Raw genomic sequence first — 19187 nt, 5'->3', positions numbered from 1 at the left:
ATCAGTGCTGCCTATCAGTGCCACCTATGAGTGCCCACCAGTGCCACCCATCATTACCTATCAGTGCTGCCTCATAAGTTCCCACCAGTGCCATGTTATCAGTGCCCATCAGTGCAGCCTATCATTGCCGCCTCATCAGTGCCCATCAGTGCAGCCTATCAGTGCACTTCAGTGAAGGAGAAAAATTACTTTTATAACAATCTATGAAAAAGTTGTTTTTTTTTTCAAGATTTTCGGACGTTTATTTAACAAAAAAAAAAAAACAGTGGCGATTAAATACCACCAAAAGAAAGCTCTATTTGTGTGAAAAATGCAAACCCTTTTATTTAGGTACATCGTTGCATGACCGCGTAATTGTCTTTCAAAGTGCAATAGCGATGAAAGCTGAAAATTGGCCTGGGCAGGACGAGGGTAAAAGTGATTAATACATATAGGAGGGTGGAAGCTTCTATTACTGGAGCCATAATTCCAAGGAGAACATGCTCCTGCCCACAGTAAAGCCTAAATGGGGATCCCACACTAGAAAATGCCTGTCAGGTCACCTAAGACCAGGTGACAGATGCACTCCGTAGGAGTCGGAAGTGCACTACTAAGGTGGTGGACACTAGGAATGACTGCTGCAGATAGTACCCAGGGAGGTTCAGGAAGCATGTCTACTGGATCACGAGCACAGATCCCAGTGGAAGCTAGAGCATATATATCCCAGGGCGCAGAGTCTAAGAGCCAGCAGGTGTTCACCAGAGCCTCTAGTGTTGAGGTTGGACTGCGCTGCAGTCTGGCTCCAGGTCGCGGCCCCTAGGGTCTCACAGCTCATGCTCATGGTAGACTACAGGAGAAGGAAGTAGCGCCAGGGTGCGCCAGTTCCCGACCGGCGCACGCCGATGTATGTCGGCAGAATGGCACGGGCAGGCATATTGGTGTACAGGTACATCCATTTTTATATGCCGCCCTGCCATTGCGTGCGTGCCGCTGGCGGCACACTCGCGCACCGGTTGGGGCCCCTGTGAGTCTGGTCGCGGGTCCCGCGGACTCGATCGCCGTGGGGAAACCTGCGATCATCTTACAGGGAGGCTGAACGGGGAGATGCTTTTGTAAACAGCATCTCCCTGTTCTGCCTAGCAACAAGTGACCCTGATCTCTGCTCCATGTGATTGGAGCAGAGATCAATGTTCACTAACACAAAGACCAGCCCCCCCCACAGTTAGTAACACGCCTCTAGGAACACTTAACCCCTACACACCCCCTGGTTAACTCCTTCACGGCCAGTGTCATTTACACAGGAATCAATGCATTTGTATAGCACTGATTGCTGTATAAATGACAATGGTCCCAAAAATGTGTCAAAAATGTCCGATGTGTCTGCCATAATGTCGCAGTCACAATAAAAATTGCTGATTGCCGCCATTACTAGTAAAAAAAAAAATTATTAATAAAAATGCCATAAAACTATCCCCTATTTTGTAAACCCTATAACTTTTGCGCAAACCAATCAATAATCGCTTATTGCGATTTTTTTTTTTACCAAAAATATGTAGAAGAATACGTACCGGCCTAAACTGAGGAAAAAATAAATTTTTATATATATTTTTGGGGGATATTTATTATAACAAAAAGTAAAAAATAATGCGTTTTTTTTTCAAAATTGTCGCTCTTTTTTTGTTTATAGCGCAAAAGATAAAAAGCGCAGGGGTGATCAAATACCACCAAAAGAAAGCTCTATTTGTGAGAAAAAAAGAACATCAATTTTGTTTGGGAGCAACGTCGCACAGCCACGCAATTGTCAGTTAAAGCGACGCAGTGCCGAATCGCAAAAAGTTGTCTGGTCTTAACCACTTTCAGACCGGACCAATTTGCTGGTCAAAGACCAGACCACTTTTTGCGACTCGGCACTGCGTCGCTTTAACTGACAATTGCGCGGTCGTGCGACGTGGCTCCAAAAAACAAAATTGACGTCCTTTTTTTCCCACAAATAGAGCTTTCTTTTGGTGGTATTTGATCACCCCTGCGGTTTTTATTTTTTGCGCTATAAACAAAAATTGAGCGATAATTTTGAAAAAAACGCATTATTTTTTACTTTTTGTAATAATAAATATCCCCCAAAAATATATAAAAAAACATTTTTTTCCCTCAGTTTAGGCCGATACGTTTTCTTCTACATATTTTTGGTAAAAAAAAATCGCAATAAGCGATTATTGATTGGTTTGCGCAAAAGTTATAGCGTTTACAAAATAGGGATAGTTTTATAGCATTTTTATTAATAATTTTTTATTATTTTTTTTTTTACTAGTAATGGCGGCGATCTGCGATTTTTATTGTGACTGCGACATTGTGGGGGACCCATCGGACATTTTTGACACATTTTTGGGACCATTGTCATTTATACAGTAATCACTGCTATATAAATGCAGTGATTCCTGTGTAAATGACACTGGCAGTGAAAGGGTTAACCAGTGGGTGGCAGTGTAGGGGTTAAGTGTTCCTAGGGGTGTGTTACTAACTGTGAGGGGGTTGGGCTTTCATTTAGTGTACACTGATCTCTGCTCCAATCACATGGAGCAGAGATCAGCGTCACTAGTTGCTAGGCAGATTGGAAAAATTTTGTTTAGACAGCATTTCCTCCATTCGGCCGCTCCGTGAGACGATCGCGGGGATGCCCGCGGCGATCGAGTCCGCGGGTCCCGCGACCGGACTCACTGGGGTCCCGACCAGCGCGGGAGCACGCCGCCGGTGGCGCGCTCCCGATGGCAAGGCGGCATCGAATATTGGACGTACATGTATGCCAATATGCCTGCCCGTGCCATTCTGTCGACGTACATCGTCGTGCGCTGGTCGGGAAGTGGTTAAGCCAGCAAAATGGTCCGGTCTGAAAGTGGTTAAGCTAAAATAAGAAATGTATATTTTTTTTATCAGGTAAATATTGTTATTTCTAATTTAAAATTCCTTTTGCAAGTGAGCAAATGGAGCATTAGCCCCATGTTTACATTTTCAGACTCTCAATTTGCTGCAGTGATGTAAAGCCTGTTGTTTACAGTTGTCTAAACAAGTGAATTACAGTTATGACTCATTATAATGATTCATCCCAACTTTACTGTGACTAGAAATATATTTCCATAAATAACATCCAGATATTAAAGGGTTTGTAAACCCTTGTTTTTTTTTTTTTTTGTTTCTTCTTTTTAAATAACAAACATATCATACTTACCTCCACTGTGCAGTTAGTTTTGCACAGAGGGGCCACTCTGTGCAAAACTAACTGCACAGTGGAGGTAAGTATGATATGTTTGTTATTTAAAAAGAAGAAACAAACAATGTGTCTGTCCTCTTCAGGGAAGAGTCTTCACTTCTAGATCACAAGGGGAGTTATCACAGCTCCAGGGAACATGTCCCTCTTTGTTTTAGCATAACTCCTCTTCCACACTGCAGCCAGTGTCCTTTCAAAAACAATGTGGACCTTGCAAAAGTGAGGGAAGTCCTGAAGTATGGGTTTTTTGTATGCAAAAGTGTTGATTTACTAAAACTGGAGAGTGCAAAATATACTGCAGCTGTGAGTGGTAGCCAGCTTCTACCTTCAGCCTGTTCATTTAAGCTTTGACAAAAAAACCTGTTGAGTTTTTTGTTTATTGCTCATTTCTTATATGGCCTCCTACTCTTGTGTGTAAAATGACTATAATGAAGAAGTTTTGATCTTTTTTCTGTTCGTAATAATTCTTTCATGGAGCAAAAAACAAACTGGAAGTTGATTGGGTTCTATGCAGCACTGGATAAGCCACAATCGCCCGCCCGCAGGGGAGCACAGCATGGCGATTGTTGGTGTGGTGTGTCAGACTGTAAATACTACCCACCCCCATACACTCCGCACTACTCTCTTCTACATACTACCCAGCACCATACACTCTGCACTCCTCTCCTGTACATACTACCCACTGCCATACACTCCGCTCTTCTCTCCTGTACATACTACCCACCGCCATACACTCCGCTCTTCTCTCCTGTACATACTACCCACCGCCCTACAATCCGAACTCCTCTCCTGTACATACTACCCACCAACATACACTCTACACTCCTCTCCTGTACATACTACCCACCACCATACACTCTGCACTCCTCTCCAGTACATACTACCCTCTCTATGGAGCCAATTCACACATCTCTGCAGTGGCTCAGGTGTGAATTGCACAGAAGACCTGTGGGTCTTTTGTTCTGTTTCAGGTCCAAATTCAGCCCAAAATTCCGTCTCTGAAATCGTACATGAAATAGTGAATGGAGACACACTGGACTCCTGCTGAGAGCTGCGGCATGTTCCAGTGTGAACCTAGCCTAATACTATTACAAGGGCACTGCCACTTATGTTGCAGCTTTACCTCTTTACCTCAGCTTCTTCTCCACCCCATGGTTAAAATGGTTGTGAAGGCTGAAGGTTTATTCTATGCAGCTGCTGCTCCCTCCCACAGCCCCCTTACTACTCACCTGAGTCTGCATTCAATCCAGTGATGTGCACAGGAGCCTCCGATGTCCCAGGTCTCTCTCTCCTCATTGTCTGAGACACAGGTCAATCACAGCCAGTGAGCTCATGAGGAGCGAGCGGGGGATGGGGCAGGGCCGAGCCGTGGATTTATGTGTCTTATGGATACATAGAGCGGGCTTCAGTTGAGCATGCACCAGCGTGCTCATAGCAAGCGGCTTGCTATTGGGGCAGCTGGTCAAGAGGGAGAGCCAGGAGCACTGGCAGGGGACCTGAGAAGAAGAAAATTGGGGCTGCTTTGTGCAAAACCACTGCACGGAGCAGGTAAGTATGACATGTTTGTTATTAAAAAGCAAACAAACAAATACACCTTTAGAATCACTTTAGGTCCCCTTTATTGAGAAACCAGTTGTCTAGGTAGATATTAAATGCATTTTAATATTTCATGGGTTAAAATATCGCTCCTGTCACTGGGTACTAAAATATTGACCTAGAAGGGTTGAGGACTGAGCTCCTGTGGATTTGTTCACTGAAGGAGATTGGTGAATGAATGTTATTTCAAAACCTCATCTGCTTTATACTGTGTACAACAATTGTGCCCATGAGAATATTTATGCATTTATTATATACTATGTTGTTGCACCTGTCACTGGGGGTATAAGTGAAGGACAGCCATGATGTAGTTAATAAATCGCTAAAGAGTTAAACACTAGGTAGGTGGAGCATACAAGCAATATATTGATATCATTATGTGAAAATTACATTTACCAAGGAGACTTTTTCCAACTCTAAATACTTCTTTGATTCAAGTATGTATTTTTAGTTTCTACAAGAGTGTGCTAATTACATCTTTTAAAGGGTTACTAAACCCAAATTTTTTTAAAACATTTTTTTAACCAGATCAGCCCCGGAAGATTAGGCTGCTCAATGACCAGAGCACATTTTACTATTTGGCACTGTGCTGTTTTAACTGGTAATTGTGCGGTCATGCAATATTGTACCCAAACAAAATTTGCGTCTTTTTTTCCCCACAAACTGAGCTTTATTTTGATAGTATTGGATTGACTCTGCGGTTTTTATTTTTTGTCATATAAATGGAAAAAGACAAAAAGAGAAAAATCCAATAAACTCAATTTTAGTCATACAGTTAGGCCAAAATGTATTCAGCCACATGTCTTTGGTGAAAAAATAATGTCAATAAGTGTATATTTATTGGTTTGCACAAAAGTTATAGCGTCTACAAACTATGGTACATTTTCTGGAATTTACACAGCTTTTAGCTTATGACTGCCTATCTCATTTCTTGAGGTGCTAAAATGTCAGGGCAGTACAACACCCCCCCCCCAAACGACCCCATTTTGAATAAGTAGACACCCCAAGGAAATTGCTGAGAGGCATGTTGAGCCCATTGACTATTTTTTTTTTTCAGGAATGATTGCAAAATGACAAAAAAAATAAAAAATTGCAAAAAAGTTGTCACTAAATGATATATTGCTCACACATGCTATGGTTATATGTGGAATTACATCCCAAAATACATTCTGCTGCTTCTCCTGAGTACAGGGATACCAAATGTGTGGGACTTTTTGGGAGCCTAGCTGCGTACAGGACCCTGAAAACCAATCACCACCTTCAGGATTTCTAAGGGTGTAACCTTTTGATTTCACTCCTCACTACCAATCACAGTTTTGAAGGCCATATAATGCCCAGATAGTGCAAAATCCCCTTAAATTACCCCATTTTGTAAAGCAGACTCCCAAAACTATTTTCTGAGAGGCATGCTGAGTCCATGGAATATTTTATATTTTGCCACAGGTTGCGGAAAAAATACAAACTTTTTTTTTTGCACAAAGTTGTCACTAAATGATATATTGATATATTGCTCAAATATTCCATGGGCATATGTGGAATTACACCCCAAAATACATTCTGCTGCTTCTCCTGAGTATGGGGTTACCACATGTGTGAGAGTTTGTGGGAGCCTAGCTGTGTACAGGACCCCGAAAACCTATCACCACCTTCAGGCTTTTTAAGGGTGTAAAATGGTGATTTTACTCCTCACTACCTATCACAGTTAAGGAGGTCCTGAAATGTCCAGATAGCACAAAATCCCCTTTATATATTATATATAGAATTGTCCATGTTATTACTCTTATATTTTACCTACTACTTCAGATTATCTGATATACCCCTTTATGTTTACAGTCAATACTTACCATGGACATAGTGAAACCAATAGGGATACACATTCCCCATCCATGCAATGCTTTCCCTCCAATCTGCCCTGTGTGGGGTTTCTTCAGGCTCTGCCTCCACAGCTGCTCTCCTGGTGATACATTTGCTGCCAATGTCTGAAGGCTTCACATTTGTTGGCTCGGCTATGTGTAGTGGTGAGTATGGGGCCTCCATTTATTAGGCCCCTCTTACCCTCTGCCTTTAAAATAGCAAGTATTTACCATATACCAAATTGTATCCTTTCACCTTAGGTACAATTCATACACATCTACCCCTGAAGAGCGAGCTGGGACTCGCGAAACATGTCGGGTACACCTGATGTTTGTATGTTATGTGACTGTGCATACACAATTGTACTACTAGTAATACTACTACTACTACTACTACTACTACTACCAATTGTATTCAATCCAGTTTTATGTACCTTGTACTAAGTGGCTTTCATTGATGACAATATGCTTGTAATATTTTTAATGAATAAAAACATATACTGTACTTACTCTTGTTACTTTTATTGGCTTAGTGGTGCTCACCTCATCTAAAGTCCCAGGGCGAATTTCTCTTTTTTGTTGCATGTTATAGGGATGGAGGTGTGTTACCGGTGACACCAGACCTTATCTTGTTTTCTATATCACAGTTAAGGAGGTCCTCAAATGTCCAGATAGCACAAAATCCCCCTCAAATGACCCCATTTTAGAAAGTAGACACCCCAAGGTATTTGCTAAGAGGCATGGTGAGTATTTTGCAGCTTTTATTTGTTTTTGAAAATGAAGACAGAAAAGAAAAATGTTTTTTCAAATTTCAAAACTTTGTGACAAAAAGCAAGATCTGCAAAATACTCATCATGCCTCTCAGCAAATAGCATGGGGTGTCTACTTTCCAAAATGGGGTCATGTGGGGGGGGGGGGTTGTGCTGTCTGGGCATTTCATGGCCTCGGAAACTGGTAGGCAGTGATGAGGGAAATCAAAAATGTACACCCATAGAAAGCCTGAGGGCGGTTATTGGTTTTCGGGGTCCTGTGCGTTGCTAGGCTCCCAAAAAGTCTCACACATGGCACCCCCGTACTCAGGAGAAGCAAAAGAATGTATTTTGGGGTGCAATTTCATATATGCTCATGGCATGTTTGAGCAATATATCATTTAGTGACAACTTTATATAAAAAAATAATGTTCCCGCATATTTTGTGGCAAAATATAAAATATTCCATGGGCTCAACATGTCTCTAAGCAAATAGCTTAAAGTGGGGTACCCCCTAAAAAAAAAAAAAATTTAAGTCAGCAGCTACAAATACTGCAGCTGCTGGCTTTTAATAATCGGACACTTACCTGCCCCAGGGTCCAGCGATGCGGGGGAACGAAGCCCCCCCCTCATTCCCCGCTCCGCTCGCGGCGCCGTCATGCATACTGTGGGCACCCGGCTGTGGCTTCACAGCTGTGCACCCACTGCACATGCACGAGCGGCGCAGGGCGACGTGATACGCCGTACAGTCACCTGGGACACGTGACAGGTTCCAGGTGAATGTGCGGCGCGAGGGGAAGTGATGTCACCAGCCCGGGCAATGAAGAAGGCAGACTACGAGGGACCCCCTAGCAACCGGTATTTAGAGGTGAGTAAAAATTTATTTTTTTGCCAATTATTTTTTTATTTATTTATTTTTACGAATTTTAAGCAGCTTTTAATTTTTTGGTGGCAACACCACTTTAAAGTGTCTTCTTTCCAAAATGGGGTCTCTGAAACTGTGATAAGTAGTGAGGAAGTGAAATCACCATTTTACGCCCTTAGGAAGCCTGAAGGCGGTGCTTGGCTTTCGGGGTCCTGTACGCGGCTAGGCTCCCAAAAAGTCTAACACATGTGGCATACCGTACTCAGGAGAAGCAGCAGCATGTATTTTGGGGTATAATTTCACATATGCCCATGGCGTGTTTGAGCAATATCATTTAGTGATGACTTTTTGCAACAACAAAAAAAAGTAATTGTCCTGCAACTTGTGGCAAATTATAAAATATTCCATGGACTCGACACACCTATCAGCAAATAGCTTGGGGTGTCTACTTTCCAAAAATGGAGCATTTGGGGGGGGGGGATTTGAACTGTCCTGACATTTTATGCACAACATTTAGAAGCTTATTGCACACATCACCCACTGTTCTAACCACTTGAAGACTAAGCCCTTTCTGACACTTTTTGTTTACACAATACATTTTTGCAAGAAAATTACTTTGAACCCCCAAACCTACGGATTAAAATGGTGGGTGTTGCAATTTTTTTTTTCACACAGTATTTGCGCAGCAATTTTTCAAACGCATTTTTTTTGGAAAGAACACACTTTTTTTCATTTTAATACAGTAAAACACACTATATTGCCCAAATGTTTGATAAAATAAAAAAGATGATCTTATGCCGAGTACATGTATACCAAACACGACATGCTTTAAAATTGCAAAAAAAGCGCAGCGGCGACAAACTACATACATTTTTAAAAGCCTTTACAGGTTAAAATTTTAGATTTACAGAGGAGGTCTACTGCTAAAATTACTGCCCTCAATCTGACCTTTGTGGTGATACCTCACATGCATGGTGCAATTGCTGTTTACATATGACACCAGACTGACGCTTGCGTTCGCCTTTGCACATAAGCATGGGGGACAGGGCTGCTTTTTTTTATTATTATTTATTTTGCTTTTTTATTTTATTTTTAAACTGTTCCTTTCATTATTATTTTTTTTTTATAATTTTTTTTTGTTATCTCGGGGGATGTAAATATCTCCTATGATAGCAATAGTTTGTGACAGGTACTCTTTTTTGAAAAAATTGGTGTCCATTAGACCCTAGATCTCTTCTCTGCCCTCAAAGCATCTGACCACACCAAGATGGGTGTGATAAAATGCTTTCCCAATGGTTCTGTTTATTTACGGCGAAACCCAAGTCATGAAATGCTCATGGCTTCTGGTTTCTTAGGCCATAGAGATGATTGGAGCCATTCTGGTCCTTGATCAGCTCTATGGTCATCTGGCAGAACCACCGGCTGCATTCTTGGGTTCCATGCTGGGAGAGCCCGAGAAAACCATGGAAGACGATGGGGGGGGGGGGGGGGGGGATGTTCCCTCCCGCTGCTTGAAAAAGCAGTCAAGAGGCTAATTAGCCACTAGGATTGCTTTCACATGAAAGCCGACCGCTGACTGAAAAGAATGATACCAAGATGATACCTAAACCTGCAGGCTTCATTCGGGTATAACCACTCAAAATCCAGTACGTTGCTGATCTTTGATGTGCATACACTGTGCTGTTCTTTTTTTCATGCAGCCTGTGGGCTGCATGAAAAAAAGAGATTGATCAGTTGGTATACCCACTATTAGAATGCTGCCCTCATCCATCCACTTCTAATGATGGGCATACATGCACCATTTTTTTTTAATATAATAGTTTTTCTCTAAAAAATTCCGATGGACCTAGAAATAGAACATGTTTCAAATCTGTCTGACGGACTCAATTCCTATCGGGAAAACCATTCGTCTGTATGCTGGTCCGACGGACCAAATACGGAGCAAGGGCAGCTATTGGCTACTGGCTATTGAACTTCCTTTTCTAGTCCCGTCGTCCGTCATCACGTTCAAAACTAAAGGACTTTCGAATGGACTTCAGTCCGTTCGTGCGTGAGCAAGTCCGTTCGTTTAGAAGTCTGTCGAAAGTTCTCTGGAAGACCATCGGATCTTTTCTGCCAGAAAGTCCGGTCGTGTGTACGCGGCATAAGACAAACCATACCTGCAAAACAAATACAATAAAACACCAATCTGTGCCTAAAAAATATATGCCAAAGCACGGGGGCAATCCACCTCTAATGTGAGGAGCAAGTTGCTACTCCACCCCTGCCCCCATGCTTTGGCATATATGCTTTTTTTTTTTTAACTGAGGTGGTGAAATCACCTCTGACAGCTGAATGGCGTACCTGCTGCAGCTGAATGGCGTACCTGCTAAGCAAATGATGGTTAACAATAAAACAAAGTAACATTACAGTATAACATGCCATACCTGCAAAGTAAAAATAAAACTGAGAGAGAACAATAGTGAGTGAACAATAGAGCAGACAGTAGAGAGCGAACATAAGAGAGAGAACAATAGAGAGAGAGAGAAGAAAAATAAAACCACAACTATTTTTGGCTTTTTTATTTTAGATTTTTTTGTGTTTCTGTGTGTTTTTTTTTCACTTTTTTCACTTTTATAAAAACTGTAAACTGAATGTTGCAGATTAGGGTCTCTCAAAATGTGATGGCCATCACATCTTTCAAGACCCTGTGTTAGTGTGCCCTAGGACTGTGTAGTGCTGTACCCTACACTAATACTCAACTAGTGTGTGGTAATGCTTGAAACAGCCACCGATGCAGAGACCAGGTTGGTCTGGACAGGGGGGACAATAAAAGCGAGTGTCACACCTAAATCCACGTTTTCTGCAGACATGACTTCTTTGGGGTGTTCTTTGGGAAGTGGAAACAGAAGGGCTGTGACCTCTTCCTGGAATTTAAGGAAGGATCCAGTCTGAAGCTTTGTATAAGCTTTGTACAAAAGCGTTCAGCAGAGCCAATTGAAATAAATATACAGACACTTTTTGTACCAGCATCTGGCCTTACGGGCAATTAGGTACAGCGCCAACAACTGGTTGTTGAGGTCTACTCCTCCAATATTAAGGTTGTATTCATGGACACAGAGGGGTTTCTCTTTCACCGTAGAAATTGGGACTGTAGTATCTGCGTGAGGGGAGGACAGAATGAAAACATTCCATGAATCCCTTCACTTCACTGCTAACAAATTATTACACTTCAAGCAGGCTCTCTCCCTCTGTCTACGTCGGGATTCTACAAGCCATTGGGGGAAACCCCGGTGATTAGATTGCATGGTGCCACATACACCAATTTCATAATCAAAAAGGGGACTAAAAAGTGTCACGCTTGTGTAATAATTGTCCACGTACAAGTGGTACCCCTTTCCGAATAAGGGTGACACCAAGTCCCACACAATCTTACCAGCGCTCCCTATGTAGTCTGGGCAGTTCCCCTGGCTCTACGTGACTATCTTTTCCCTCGTAAACCATAAAACTAAATATGTATAGCCTGCTGCCCTGTCACAGAGATTATACATCTTGACCCCATATCTGGCACGCTTGCTGGGAAGATACTGTTTGATAGACAATAGCCAGAAAACTTAATCAGGGACTCATAAATGCAGACAACTTGATCAGGAGTAAACAAGGCAGGAAACTGTTGGTTGAAGTGGTTTAGTGGTTTGGAGGCTCCATGTGTAGGCTCCATCCGGTTTCCATCGGAATTTCCATAACACAAAATTTAGATCTGGTTCTCAAATTCACTGAAGGAGGCAGACTACGAGGGACCCCCTAGCAACAGGCATTTAGAGGTGAGTAAAACATTATTTTTTTCCAATTATTTTTTATTTTTATTTCTTTATGAATTTTAAGCTATTTTTTTTTTTGGTGGCTACACCACTTTAAGCTTCCGTCAGACTGGTACAAGTGGCACTAAATCTATGGCGGTAAGGAAAACAGTGGTAAAACTCCACACCAGATGGTATTATACCCCCTCAAATTTAAATAGATTAAGCCCCTTGGTCCCATGGAACTGCTTCCGAGGTTGCCCAGATGGAGGCACACACCTTCACATATTTTGGAGCTGGAAGATTCTTCAACCCTTATGGCTAAAAATAGCTACTAACGTAGCCCATATCACTGGAATTCACTATAGCCTGACCTATCAGATGGGCCTTCTTTTTGCTGACCTCCCAGAGGCTAACCCCCCCCAGCTCAGAAACTCACCCAAACGCTCTTCAATGCAGTACACTGGGCAATAGCACTGCACTGGAGAGCGCCGGCAGTTCCCTGGGACCAAGTACTTTGACGTATGGAAGCGATCCATCTTATGGAGAGAGTCCACCACACTTTGATGGACACTATACTGGTATTTGAAAGAAAGTGGGCCCCCTGGTCATCCTCTGACCTTTAAGGTCCAAGGTGTGTTGATTTTGCATGGTACCTCACATGGTACCTCACAGCCAGTATGTCAGTGTCCCCCCCTTTTTTTTTACCCTCCCTATGATTTTATGTATGTTATGCCCTTTTGATTTTCCCCTAATACAATAATGATAGTTACTGGATAGAACAGTCAGAGGTTTTGGTTAGTTATTCATGCCGCTTGTAATCATTTACGTTTGCTAATGTGAATATCACCAGATTATCCCTTAACAGATTACAATTGTTATGTATGTGACTATACTTTGCAATTTGAATGTATGTTTTATTCTTTACAACAAAAATAAAAATCGTTTGTAAACAATAAAAAAAAAAAAAGCGAGGTTTTCTCACAACCTTATCTGCATTCCAACATAGGACATGATGTCACTGCGGTGCCGTAGTCTGTGGCTGATACATCCTCATTTTTTACTATGGAACTCTGTAAGCTTGATTTCTACTGAATAAACAAGACGATTTATACTATGTAGGGTCTTTCTTCTTATGTCCAAGTTTGAAACCAGAAGGATTGTATCCTGGAGTTGGCGTCTCATCACCTTGCTCACCAGACTAAGCCTGTTTGATCCACAATGCAGTATTGCTTGAGGGGTCCATTAGATTTGGTGAGTCTAACCACAAATGAGGGGGGGGGGGGGTTGGAACATATTGTCACCTGTGTGGATATCAATCATTTCAGTCAGTACTTTATGAATTGTCATCACAGCAACACTTGGGAAAGAAATTTTGCAATTGGAACTTTATATATGCATTTTTTGCACATTTATTTGAACTTTCACTGGCTACATGTTGGTTTATGAATTTTTACTGGTTTCTTTTACACATTTAGTTTAAGCACATCTCTTGCAAAGTACATTTTGCCATTGGAATTGTATATATGTTTTTTTGCACATTTATTTGAACTTTCACTGGCTACATGCTTGTTTATGAATCCATTTTTTATAGTTTCTTTAGGCACATTTAGTTCAAGGCTAGCACTTGGTGAAGCAATTTGGAGTTGTATATATGCATTTTTGCACATTTTGTGTTTTCACTGGCACAAATTTATTGCACTTTTTTGCACATTTAGTCTGTATTAGCACTAGCACTTTACTATTTACTACCCAATTAGGCTTGTTTGTGTTGTGGTATTCCCATTTTCTTCCACATTTTTGACTTAGGTCATGAACAGCAGCAGCAAGTTTATCACTAATTACCATATATAGCGCAGATGATTTACTGTTTATTACTTCAGTCCATTACAAGAGCATCCTCGCCTGAGGTTTTGACTGCTATGTATTCCCAAGAATCTAGCGAGAAGTGCAATGTTCTACTCACCTAGGCACCGTGGGAGGAACAAAGGGTATATGTAGGAATAATTCCTAACCTATTCTTTACAGGTATGTTTACACCTACTAATAGTATGTGATTTATGAAGAGGGAGGCAGTTAGACAGTGTAAGCAGACCTTGCATTTTACTTTAAAACAGAGACATGCTTTGTAATGCTGGAAATGTTCTATGTAGACTAATCCAGGCAATTTTAGGTCATGCAGTATGGAAAAAATATCAGTAGAAGAAGGGATTCCCTTAGGTTACTTTTATGTGGTTATGAAATCATATTGCACGGTTTCTACAAAACATTACTAAATCCGCAACTGACATTTTTGAGGATATAAATATACTACATAAACTCTTACATACAATTCTATAATAAAGGTGGAAAAAGTTGCTGTAGTTGTACATCTGGGAAAGAGGTGTAGTACATTGCATGCTGGCATCCTTAAAGCCCAACTACCCATTTGCTCCCCTTTCCTCTTAGGAACACTCTACACCCTTTATTTACAGTATACTAAAAAGTGTGTATTAACTTTTTCATATCTGGTCCCTAGATGTCAGAGGTCCTCTTCCTCATTTTCTGTCCTTGGTGATGAGTGAGTTCTGAGGACCCATTCAGACTTGAACTCTGCAGTATAGCACAGAAAAACATCCATCTTAGTACATTAACGGTTCAAGGTCTGCACAAAGCCATTGTAGCACATCACAACTAGGGATGAGCTGAACACCCCCCAGTTCGGTTCGCACCAGAACCTTCGAACGGACCGAAAATTCGTACGAACTTTAGAACCCCATTAAAATCTATGGGACTTGAATGTTCAAAATCAAAAGTACTAATTTTAAAGGCTAATATGCAAGTTATTGTCCTAAAAAGGGTTTGGGTACCCGGCTCCTGCCCCAGGGAACATGTATCATTGCAAAAAAAGTTTTAAAAACGTCAGTTTTTTCAGGATCACTGATTTTAATGATGATTAACCCTTTCATGACTAAGCCTATTTTTGGAATTTGGTGTTTACAAGTTAAAATCCATATTTTTTGCTAGAAAATTACGTGGAACCCCCAAACATTATATATATATATTTTTTTTAGCAGAGACTCTAGAGAATAAAACGGCGATTGTTGCAATATTTTAAGTCACACGGTATTTGCGCAGCGGTGTTTTAAACGCAACTTTTTGGGAAAAGGGACACTTTCATGAATAAAAAAAAAACAAAACAGTAAAATTAGCCCAATTTTTTTGCGTAATGTGAAAGATAATGTTATGCCGAGTAAATAGATACCAAACATGTCACACTTTATAATTGCGCACACTTGTAGATTGACGACAAAGTACGGTACCTAAAAATCTCAATAGGCGACGCTTTAAAACATTTTTTACGGTTACCACGTTAGCGTTACAGAGGAGGTCTAGTGCTAGAATTATTGCTCTTGCTCTGACGATCGCGGCGATACCTCACATGTGTGATTTGAACACCGTTTACATACGCGGGCGCGACTTCGGTATGCGTTTTCTTTGCTTCGCGAGCTCGCGGGGACGGCGGGCGATTTAAATTTTTTTTTTTATTTTTTTATTTATTTTAAAATGACTAAATTGTTTTAAAAAAATAAATAAAATTGATCACTTTTATTGCTGTCACAAGGAATGTAAACATCCCTTGTGACAGTAATAGGTGGTGACAGGTCCTCTTTATGGAGGGATCGGGGGTCTAAAAGACCCCCCACCCCTCCTTTACACTTCAATGTATTCAGATCGCCGAAAACGGCGATTCTGAATACCGGATGTTTTTTTAAAACCGGCGCCATTGGCAGCCGAGTAAACGGGAAGTGACGTCATGACGTCGCTTCCGTGTTTACGATGAGGAGACTGGAACGAAGCCGATTACGGCTTCGTTCCAGTTCCTCCCCAGCAGCCGGAGGCGTCGGATCACGAATCGATGCTCCCGTTTGAGCTGGAGCACCAGTAACAGCGGCGGGAGGCGGCGGGAGGGGGGGACGTCCCCTCCCGCTCCTCCGGCATAACAGCCGAGTGGCTTTTAGCCGCATCGGTTGTTATGCCTGGATAGCCAATCGCCTGCTGCAAAAAACGGTACCGGGATGATGCCTGCAGGTGCGGGCATCATCCCGGTATACCCCCCGGAAGCCGAGTACGCATATCTGCGTACGCTCGGCGGGAAAGGGTTAAAGTGAAAAAAAAAGAAATATTCCTTTAAATATCATGCCTGGGGGGTGTCTATAGTATGCCTGTGAAGTGGCATGTGTTTCCCATGTTTAGAATAGTCCCTGCACAAAATTACATTTCTAACGGAAAAAAGTCATTTAAAACTGGTTGCGGTTTTAATGTAATAGCTGGTTCCGGCAATATGGATGAAAACCATTGGGAAAAATCGCATGGGTAGCCCCCCCTGCCCATTACCAGCCCCTTTGGGTCTTGTACAGATATTAAGGGGAACCCCGTACCCAAATTAAGAAAAAGAAAAGGCGTGGGGCCCCCAGGCCCTATATACTCAGAACAGCAGTATACAGGCGGTGTAAACAAGACAGGAACTGTGTAGGTTTGTTGTATTAAGTAGAATCTGTTTGTAATTTTGAACTGGTACATTTTTAAAGTGTAGCTCCAGTCAAAAAATCTATTTTTAAGCTTTTTGGAAAACATAGGGAAGGGTTATCATCCCTGTATAATTTTTTTGCCGTCCGTCTTTTTTCATCTCCCTTCCTGTTGTCTCCTTCCGTTTGCAAGTAGGAGACATTTGTAAGTTGGATGTTTGAAAGTAGGGGCCTGCCCTATATGCTCTGCAGAAATTTGGGCCTAAGGTGTTGGTGTTGCCACAACACTGTAAGCCCTAAAAGGGAATCTTGGTGGGCGCTGGAACGCCCTGCTGTGAAATATTATATCAAGAATTGTAATTACATGCCATTGCTGAACAGTGGTAGAAAAATTGGACCTTTAGTGGTGGTGGTGGTGCCACAACACTGTAAGTCCTCACAGTTACTCTTGGTTGGTGCTGGAATGGGCCCTGCTGTGAAATATTATATTAAGAATTGTAATTACATGCACCTGTTAAACAGGGGCTGAAAAATATTGGGCCTTAGGCACTGGTGCCACAGCACTGCAACACCTCACAGAAACTCTAGTTGGAGAGCAGGAATGAGCCCTGCTGCAAAGTATTGCATAAAAAATTGTAAGTACACACCCCTGTTAAACAGGGGCTGAAAAATTGGGCCTTAGGCACTGGTGCTGGTGCCATGACACTGCAACCTCTCCCAGATACTCTAGTTTGAGTGCAGGAGTGAGCCCTGCTGCAAAGCATTTAATCAAAAATTGTAATTATATGCCCTTGTTAAACAGGGGCTGAAAAATTGGGCCTTAGGCACTGGTGCTGGTGCCACTACACTGCAACCTCTCCCAGATACTCTAGTTGGAGTGCAGGAATGAGCCCTGCTGCAAAGTATTGCATCAAAATTTGTAATTACTTGCCCCTGTTAAATAGGGGCTGAAAAATTTAGCCCAGAACCAAAAACTATCTTCCAAGCTATCAGCAAGATCATTGAGGAGGAAGAGGATAGTCAGTCAACATAACAGGATAGTAACTCAGCATCAGCATAGGCAGTCTTGAAGGGATGTGACATTTCAAAAAAAATATATTCGGCTACATCAGCTTCAGGTGCTTGGTAGCTGATGGTGATCCAAGACTGATTCATCTTTATGAAGGGCAGTCAATCAACCGAGTCGGTGGACAGGCGCACCCTGTGATCGCTTACAAAGCCTCCAGCAGCACTGAATGTGCGTTCTGAAAGAACGCTGGATGCAAGACAGGCCAGTAGATCAATTGCATACTGTGCTAGCTCTGGCAAGTGATCTATCCTCGAGACCCAGTAACCCAGAGGATTTTCGGTGGGAAAGGTATCCAAGTCTGACCTTGTCCCTAGGTATTCCTCTACCATGTAAATCAGACGCTGGCGATGGTTCCTGGAACCGATCATACCTTGGGGCTGCGGACTAAAAAAATGTCTGAACACATCGGTCAGATGGCCACCTTCTCCACCGCTCCTTCTCTGACTGACCAAAGCCTCAGTAACACGTTGTCCGGGACCAGGAGTTTGTAACCCTCCAGTCTCTGGGAACGCGTTGCACAGACCTTTCTGCAAGGCCTCCCGGAGATGTCTTATCCTCTGCTCCCTCTGCGACGGCAAGATAACGTCTGCAACCTTACCCTTGTACTGTGGATCAAGGAGAGTGGCCAGCCAGTAATGATCCCTCTCCTTGATCAGAAGAATATGAGGATCCTTCCGCAGGCTTTGCAGGATCAGGGAGGCCATGCAGCGTAGGTTAGCTGAGACATTCGGTCCGGAGTCTTCTGGGTCATTAAGGACGACATGATCCGCAGCCACCTCCTCCCAGCCACGTACAAGTCCATGGGTTTCTTGGGACTGTAAATCATCCCTAAAATACTGCTGCTGTTGACACTGAGTGCCAGGCTCCACCTCCATGCTAACACAATCCTCCTCCTCTTCCTGTGTGATCGGCGGGACAGCGGGAACACTGTCTGGATAAAGGGGGCCTTGAGAGGCAAGGAAGTCCTCCTCTTAATGCCTCTGTTCTGCCTCAAGTGTCCTGTCCATTATTCCATGCAGCGTGTGCTCCAACAGGTGGACAAGAGGTACAGTGTCACTGATGCATGCACTGTCACTGCTCACCATCCTTGTGGCCTCCTCAAATAGTGGCAGGACAGTGCATGCATCCCTGATCATGGCCCACTGGCATGGGGGAAAAAAATCAGAGCTCCCCTGACCTTGTCCTGGTGCCGTAGTCGCACAGGTACTGATTGATGGCCCTCTGCTGCATGTGCAGCCGCTGCAGCATGGCTAACGTTGAGTTCCACCTGGTGGGCATGTCACAGATAAGGCAGTTCTTGGGCAGGTTCAACTCGTTTTGGAGCTTAGCCAGCCGAGCACTGGCATGTTATGACTGGCGGAAAAGAACATAGACTTTCCTGGCCTGCCTCAGGACATTCTGTAAGCCCGGGTACCTACCCAAGAACCGCTGCGCCACCAAGTTAAGCCCGTGAGCCACACAGGGCACATGGGTCAGTTGTCCCTGTCGGAGGGCAGAGATGAGGTTGGTGCCATTGTCACAAACCAC

This window comes from Lithobates pipiens, unplaced genomic scaffold (genome assembly GCF_037356315.1).
Source record: "Lithobates pipiens isolate NorthernLeopardFrog02 unplaced genomic scaffold, aLitPip1_a1.2 Scaffold_8, whole genome shotgun sequence".
NCBI classification, from domain to species: Eukaryota; Metazoa; Chordata; class Amphibia; order Anura; family Ranidae; genus Lithobates; species Lithobates pipiens.
This window is presented reverse-complemented; position numbering follows the sequence as displayed.